This window comes from Gekko japonicus, unplaced genomic scaffold, assembly GCF_001447785.1.
Source record: "Gekko japonicus isolate JY-2015 unplaced genomic scaffold, Gekko_japonicus_V1.1 scaffold238, whole genome shotgun sequence".
In the NCBI taxonomy this organism is placed as follows: Eukaryota; Metazoa; Chordata; class Lepidosauria; order Squamata; family Gekkonidae; genus Gekko; species Gekko japonicus.
The window spans coordinates 482,609-491,101 of record NW_015161411.1 but is presented as its reverse complement, the minus strand read 5'-3'; the positions used below and the strand labels follow the sequence as shown (position 1 = coordinate 491,101).

The window sequence follows — 8,493 nt, the reverse complement described above, 5'->3', positions numbered from 1 at the left end:
GCAAGCCACAGTTCTGATAAGAGTTGTCCTTGAAAAAGAGCAGTTTCTGGCAGAGCTCTCTCAGCCCCACTCACCTCACAGGGTGTCTGTTGTGGGGAGGGGAAGGGAAAGGAGTTTGGAAGCCGCTCTGAGACTCCTTCGGGTAGTGAAGGGTGGGGTATAAATCCAATCTCTTCTTCTTTTTCTTCTTCTTCTTCCTCCTCCTCCTCTTCTTCTTCTTCCTCTTCCTCTTCCTCTTCTTCTTCTTGAGTGCCAGTTTGGTGTACTATTTAAGTGCACGGACTCTAATCTGGGAGAACCGGGTTTGATTCCCCACTCCTCCACTTGCACCTGCTGGATGACCTTGGGGAAGCCGTAATTCTGATAAGAGCTGTCCTTGAAAAAGAGCACTTTCTGTCAAGAGCTCTCTCAGCCCCGCCTATCTCACAGGGTGTCTGTTGTGGGGAGGGGAAGGGAAAGGAGTTTGGAAGCCGCTCTGAGACTCCTTCGGGTAGTGAAGGGTGGGGTATAAATCCAATCTCTTCTTCTTTTTCTTCTTCTTCTTCCTCCTCCTCCTCTTCTTCTTCTTCATCTTCATCTTCTTCTTCTTCCCAAACCCCACCCTCCGCAGACTCCACCCACAACACCTCCAGGAATTTCCCAGTCCAGAGCTGCCAACCCTTTCCTTCAATGACCTTGACAAGGAAATCCTGGAGGGGACGGTCTCCTGCTCCCCCCATTTCTTCTCCATGCAGATCTTAAAGGGACAGGAGCCCCCTGACCGTCTTTTGGTCACGCTTAGTGTGTTTAGTAGGGAATTGCTGGCGGTGCCGCTAGGCCGTCCTGCCCCATCTTTGGCCAGAGCTTCTACCAGCCCATCTGAGTGTGAAGCAGTTAGCGCCTCGACTATGACTACGGGAAGCAATGAGAATTCTGATGAGCTTGTGAGCTCCATATGAAAATGATTATTCTTGACTCTTGATACTCTGCCATAGAAGAAGAAGAAGATTTAACCTGGGGAACATGTTAGTCTGCTGGAAAGCTACACGGTCTGCTCAAAGATTTGTATATACTCAGGGGTCATTTCTTAGAAAAAGAAATGCAGGAGCTCATTCGCATAACTCATTAGCATAACTTATTTACATATGCCACACCCCCTGACATCACCGGAAGTGTGTCAGATGGCAGCACCCACCGCTCAGGCTCCACTGGACTCTTTTGGATTGCTAGCTATTGGGGGAACGTGCAGATCTCTCCTCGCAGAGGAGGGAGAGCTTGTACCTGAATAAAACTTGGTCTTAAAGGTGTCACTGGACTGTTTTGGGCCGGGGGGCCGGGGGATGGGCTCTGCAACTTACTTGGCTGCTTCTTGCTCTGACTGAGGGCTGCTGGGAACAGGAGGCGGAGCTTGTTGCATGTGCCCGCCCCCTGGGCTCTTTACTGCCGGAGCTCCGCTCCTGTGCGCTCCTGCAGGAAATGACCCCTGAATATGCTTGCTGGTGAATTGTCATTTTCAGAAGACCTACCTGTTGAAGCTACACAGTCTACTGGAAGATTTGTATATGCTTGCTGGTGAATTGTTATTTGTGGAACAGAGAAGTTTCAGGTGGCCTTGATGCCACTATTTTTTCAGAAGATTTACCTGTTGAATCGAGCGAGTCACTATTTTTTCAGAAGACTTACCTGTTGAATTGATCCAGGTGATCAGCCGTGTTGGTCTGAAGCGGCAGAACAAATTTATACTCCAGTGGCATCTTTAAGACCAAGAAGACCGACGAATTCAATACCCCGAATAAAACCTTGTTGGTCTTAAGGTGCGACTGGACTCTAAATCTGTTCTGCTGTTGAACTGAGTAACCTTTATGATTCGGATTTAGCTGTGCAATGGATGTGTTCAGTTCTCTGACATTGTGTCGTACGTGTTTAGAGTGCACTTTGGAAGTTTTCACATTCTAGTATATAAGATTCTTGAAGTTTATATAAATCGAATGACATACGAATTTATAATAGTCTTTATTTGGTTCGCACATTGTTTGTAGGTGAATCTTCACAGTGTTCTTTGTGTGCTTTCAGCATCTTTGGCGAGGCAACTGTGGGCAAATGGTCAGAAGCTGGGAGTGACCACCTCCCCCCCCCCGGAGTGACGCAGGCAGGCATCTGCAGCCCCAAATTAGCCGCACACGTGGCTCCGGTTTAACCACAGGCTTTGCTGCTTGCTGACAAGCAAAATTAACAAAAGATGTGGTTCTGGACCCTTTGCTCTTGCAAACATGGCAGGGATTTAGATAGAGCAGGGCCACGGTGGTGTGTGCCTGGCACTCTGTGTATGCTCAGAGGCAGGGGTCATTTCCTGCTGGAGTGCAGAGGAGCGGAGCTCTGGCAGTAAGGAGCCCAGGGGGCGGGCACATGCAACAAGCCCTGCCCCCTGCTCCCAGCAGCCTTCAGTCAGGCCACGAGGAGCAAGAAGCAGCTGTCAGCTATGCTGCCATAATGGTTGGGGGTGGGGTGCTCGCTTGCCCTGTGTACCAAGTACCGCTGCATTCCTTCTTTGCTTCTGTAACGCTTACTTATCTATGGCCTCGCAGGTGGTGTGTAGTGTCTGGGATTCAGAGAACCGTGGGAGCGCTTTCGGTTCCCAGCTTTGGCTCTAACGGCCTGGGGCTTCTTCTCCCGCGTGCGGGAATGTTGCTAATTGGCCTAAGGAAGGGTGTATGTGCATACAAATACCCTATATCCCATTAAGCCATTCTTAATAGTGACTTTGTTACTGCATCTATAGCTCTGCAATAAAGTATAACCTTTCTGATAAGCGTGTACTCAGTTGTTGGCTGTGGAATCTGACAGCAGCCAGGTAAGTTGCAGAGCCCCCCTCCCTGGCCCGCCTTCAGGTACAAGCTCTTCCTCCTCTGTGAGGGCAGGTCTGCGCATTCCCCCCTCCCAATAGCTAGCAATCCAAAACAGCCCAGAGAGCTCTTTGGAGAACTGCTCTTGAGAGAACAGCTCTGAAAGAACTTGTGACTGGCCCAAGGTCACACCAGCAGCTGCATGTGGAGGAGTGGGGAATCAAACCTGGCTCTCCCAGATTAGAGTTTGCGCTCCTAACCACTACACCAAACCGGTTCTCTGGGGAAACACCTCATCAACGGCTCAGGCTGGCATCAAAAGGAACCCCAACTGGCGATAAATAGAAATGTAGAGCTGGAAGGGACCTCCAGGGTCATCTAGTCCAACCCCTTGCACAATGCAGGACAACTACCTTCCTGCCCCAGTGACCCCTGCGCTATGCCCAGATTGCAAACAGACAATCCTCCACATTAAAGGCACATTGTCCCGAGCACAAAGCCAATCGGACCCTCTCGCCCATGAGGTCTGAGTTCTAACAGATCGGGAGTCTAATCGAGCATCACTTGGGCAGGTGGCTTCCCTTCCTTCCTTCCCATTGCCAACTCTGGGCCAGGAAATTCCTGGAGATTTGGAAGCAAAACCTGGAGAGGGCGGGGCTTGGGGAGGGGAGGGTCCTCGGCAGGGATATAAGGCCACAGAGTCCACCTTCCAAAGCGGCTATTTCGGTCTGGAGACAAGCTGTGACGCTGGGAGATCTCCAGGCTCACCTGGAGGTTGGCAACGCCACCCAGCCCCCTGAGCCACCGTTTCTGAACCCAATATGAACAAAATATACAGCAATCGATGGCAACAAATATGCACAGACTCGTCTTTAAATTTACTTATGAATAATGTAATGGTGCTCAATAGAACTTATATCACATCCAATCCTTGTTATTTGTATCAATACAAGTACTCCAAAAGACAATATTGTCTACTTCTTTACAACAACCCACTGAAACAAACAACAGCATGTTCTATTGCACAATGCAGCACGTGAAAGATTCCGACAGGGCCCCGGTTTACTTTCAGCCCATCTCTTTGTCTTTCCCAAAGAATCCTCACACATAAATTCTACACAGATGGAAGACTTCTGAAATTATTTCTGTGGCATAGTGCTCCTAATTCAAGTCTGTCTTAACAAGGATTGTATGTGATATAAGCAGGGGTCATTTCCTGCAGGAGCGCACAGGAGCGGAGGCCCGGCAGTAAAGAGCCCAGGGGGCGGGCACACGCAACAAGCCCCACCCCCTGCTCCCAGCAGCCCTCAGCCAGAGCAAGAAGCAGCCAGGTAAGTTGCAGAGCCCCCCCCCCCGGCCTCCCAGCCCAAAACAGTCCAGTGGCACCTTTAAGACCATGTTTTATTCAGGTACAAGCTCTCCCTCCTCTGCGAGGGCAGATCTGCACATTCCCCCCCCCCAATAGCTAGCAATCCAAAACAGCCCAGTGGAGCCTGAGCGGTGGGTGTTGCTTTCTGACACACTTCCGGTGATGTCAGGGGGTGTGGCATATGCAAATGAGTTATGCGAATGAGTTATGCGAATGAGCTCCTGCACCTCTTTTTCTACTAAATGACTCCTGCTCAGAGGCACTCTGCTTTCCAGCTACTGGCTGGCAGAACTGAGTCTGAAATGGGTTCCAAGGATCCAGAAGTGACCCTGCAATGCCAAGTAAGGTTGCCAATGGTCATGTCTGGCTTTGCTCTTCTGCTTTCTAACAGCATCCTTGTAAAAAGAAATGAAAGACAATAATGCTAGGAAATGTGTACTACTTTGCACGGAGAGTCATTAAAATGTGGAATTCGCTGCCAGAGGAGGTTGTGATGGACACAGCAATAAACAGCATTAAAGGGGGGATTAGATAGATTCATGGAGGATAAGTTGATGGATGACTACTAGCCATAGTGGCTGAGGGGAACCTCCACATTCAGAGGCACTAATCCTTTGAATCCCAGAGCCAGGAGGCAATATCAGGGGAAGGCGTCAGCCTTTGTGCCCTGTTGTGGGCCATCCAGAGGAACTGGTTGGCCTGCATGTTAGACAGATGCTGGACTAGAGGGATCACTGGTCTGATCCAGCAGGGCTCTTCTGATGTTCTCATGAAGACCTTGGCCTCTGTGCCCTGTTGTTGGCCCTCCCTCCAGAGGAACTGGTTGGCCACTGTGTGAGACAGGATGCTGAACTAGATGGACCACTGGTCTGATCCAGCAGGGCTCTTCTGATGATCTTATGAAGGCCTTGGTCTCTACACCCTGTTGATGGCCCTCCAAAGGAACTGGTTGGCCAGTGTGTGAGACAGGGTGCTGAACTAGATGGACCACTGGTGTGATCCAGCTCTTCTGATGTTCTTACGAAGGCCTTAGCCTCTGTGCCCTGTTGTTGGCCATCCAGAGGAACTGGTTGGCTACTGTGTGAGACAGGATGCTGGACAAGATGGACTATGGGTCTGATCCAGCAGGGCTGTTCTTATGTTCTCATGAAGACCTCGGCCTCTGTGCCCTTTTGTTGGCCCTCCAGAGGAACTGGTTGTCCACTGAGAGAGACAGGATGCTGAACTACATGGACCACTGGTCTGATCCAGCAGGGCTCTTCTGGTGATCTTATGAAGGGCTTGGCCTCTACACCCTGTTGATGGCCCTCCAAAGGAACTGGTTGGCCAGTGTGTGAGACAGGGTGCTGAACTAGATGGACCACTGGTGTGATCCAGCTCTTCTGATGTTCTTACAAAGGCCTCAGCCTCTGTGCCCTGTTGTTGGCCATCCAGAGGAACTGCTGGGCCACCGTGTCAGTGAGACAGGATTCTGGATTAGATGGACCACTGGTCTGATCCAGCGGGGCTCTTCTTATGTTCTTGAGTCGAAAGCAGCAGGGAAACAGGAAGAGCCAACAGGAGATGGATCGATTGAATCAAGAAAGTTTGCGAGACCCAAGCAAGGCTGTTAACGATGGGACATTTTGGAAATCACTGATTGATAGGGTCGGTATAAGTTGGAAGCAGCTTGGCGGCATGGCACGCAAAATGCTTTCTTTGGCATCCTGAGTAGCCTGGACTCATCTGAGCTCATCAGAGCTAAGTAGGGGCTGGCCGTCGTTAGTGTTCAGATGGGAGATCCCCAAGGAAGACGAGGACTGCTTAGGCAGAGGTGGACAAGGGCAAAGCACCTCTGTCTGTCTCTCACCTTGGAAACCTTGTGAGGGGTCGCCATAAGCCAGGCACTTAATTATTCTGATATTAATGCTTTTTTCAGAATGTCTTCTGTGCCAGGAGAGCCAGCATGGTGTAGTAGTTAAAGTGTCAGACTTGCATCTGGTGGACCCAGGTTCGAATTCCTACTCTGCCATAGAAGAAGAGGAGGAGGAGGAGGAGTTGGAGGAGGAGATTGGATTTATCCCCCACCCTTCACCCGGAATCTCAGAGTGGCTCACACTCTCCTTCCTTTCCTCTCCCCACAGTAGAAACCCTGTGAGGTAGGTGGGGCTGAGAGAGCTCTCTCCAGAACTGCTCTTGAGAGAACTGTGATTGACCCAAGGTCACACCGGCAGCTGTATGTGGAAGAGTGGGGAATCAGACCCTGTTCTCCAGATTAGAGTCTTCCACTCTTAACCACTACACCACACTGCCATCAGGAGGTCCACCAGCTGGGCCAGAACTCCAGAAGCCCTCCCAAAGTCCCCCCCCCAGCACCAAGGATACAGAGCAGACACTGCCCCAGGTTAGCCTCTGTAGAAAATGGTATACTTCACTAGACGGGCGCAGGTCATAGTTTTCCTAGGGTGCCAAAAAACCCCTTAGGCCAGCCCTGGCTGGGTCACCATACCAAGTACATTTGGACTTGTGGGTCACCAAACCAAGAAGGTAAGGAACCGCTGGTTCAGAAGATGTATATGCAGCTTCTCTAAAGGGCTGATCGAGGCAACTTATAACTAAGTGTCAGGTAGCCCTGTCATAGGTCTGGAATGTGGAGGGGTAATCTCCTTCTCGTTCTCAGCTCTCTCCTGCCCTGCTACTGTGTGCTATCTATCTATCTATCTATTTATTTATTTAATTCAATGTATACCCCGCCCTCCCCGCAGCACGGGCTCAGGGCGGCTTACAGAGAGGCATGCACCAATATAAAAACATATTTAAAATCGTTTAAGATCACTACAGTACAAATAAAATCACATTAACCAATTACTAAATAAATAAAGTGCTCTAGATGTTATATCACAAGATGGCGTATACCACTGCTCTATTTCCACTGCTCTATTCCTCAGCATCGTCTGCCCCGGGAACCACTGATGTTCCCTCTTCCAGGGCCAGGTTAAGGTGGACAATCTTATGCTTGACCTTGCAGATGTTCCAGCTACCAATTTTACGGCTGGGAAAGTTAAGAGCTCGGTTGCTCTGCCCACTTGCTCTGCTGCACGCACGAACTATATCCATTGCCTTGTGCTTGGGGGGGGGGGGGCGGAATGTTTGATTTCAGAGGCCCGTATACTGAAGGCTGTTCCTGACACAATCTGTACACGTGTTCTTTAGTACTGGAACCACTAATAAACAGTTGTCTTCTTATGAAGCTCTGTGTGGTGTGACCTGACTAGGGACCCTGATACTAAGACAATGGAACAAAGCTGGTGAAATGCAACCATTAAAAAAAACGAAACACCACGCCGTTTTAGAAGCCACTAAATAAAACAAAGCCACGCCATTAAAACACATCTTGGAAAAACAAACCATTAAAAGAGGCTGGGTATAACAGCCTCCAAATATGCACATCAGGTCAGAAGCAGATCATGAAATGTTTAAGAGGCAGAGCTCATCCGTTAAAAGCCTGGTGCCTTAAAAAAAATAATTAATAAGGTTGATGCCAGGTCATCCTCGAGGGGGTATTGCAAAACGGGTTGCCAACCTCCAGGTGGATAAATAAGCAAAGAGATTCATGGAAAGAGGATAAATACAAGGGGAAAAAACGTGAGCAAATTGCAAGAAAATGTATTACAAATATTCAACCCTTGTTAAAGGTACCAAGGTCTATGTACTCCTATTCATAGTGCAGTTCCAGTCTTAATACATACAGGAAACAGCAAATCCATATACAAAAGAACCTCCTCAGGAAAGCTCCTCCATTAGCATGTTCATAGCCTGGGGGACGCCTACAAGATAATGACTCAGCCCTACCCCACCTTCCTGAGTAGATATAAATTACCTGCCTACCATTTTTCTTCTTCTCACCTTGACACAGAGAGTACGCCATCTTTCTGAGCCCGCATCGCGGGGAGGGCGGGGTATAAATTGAATAAAATAAATAAATAAATAAATACATCTAGAGGATGCCAGTCACAGTTACTGGCGAAACGTCAGGTCCCACAATGCCAAGACCACGGCCACACAACCCGGGAAATCTACAACAGCTAATCTTAATACATTTATTTCCCCCTATTATCAGAGATTAAAGCTGGGACCTAGTTTAAATGCCGCATCTTACCTTGGACTCATAAAAAACCCTAACCATAGATGGGCATTTACTAGAGCCCAGCTTGATGTGTTACCCTCAGCAGTACTTTATGGTGGATATAACCGGACTCCCATGCACCAGAGAATTTGCTCTTGCTTGTTAGAACAGGTGGAGTCGGCCGCTCATATTTTACT

The 8,493-nt window shown here is 49.1% G+C and overlaps 1 protein-coding gene across 1 annotated transcript in view; it reads left to right on the top strand.

Annotated features, from left to right (window-relative positions):
• FAM131A (family with sequence similarity 131 member A) overlaps positions 1-8,493 on the top strand; it is a 38,136-nt gene that overhangs the window by 22,897 nt on the left and 6,746 nt on the right. The gene's annotated exons all lie outside the window — the stretch shown is intronic.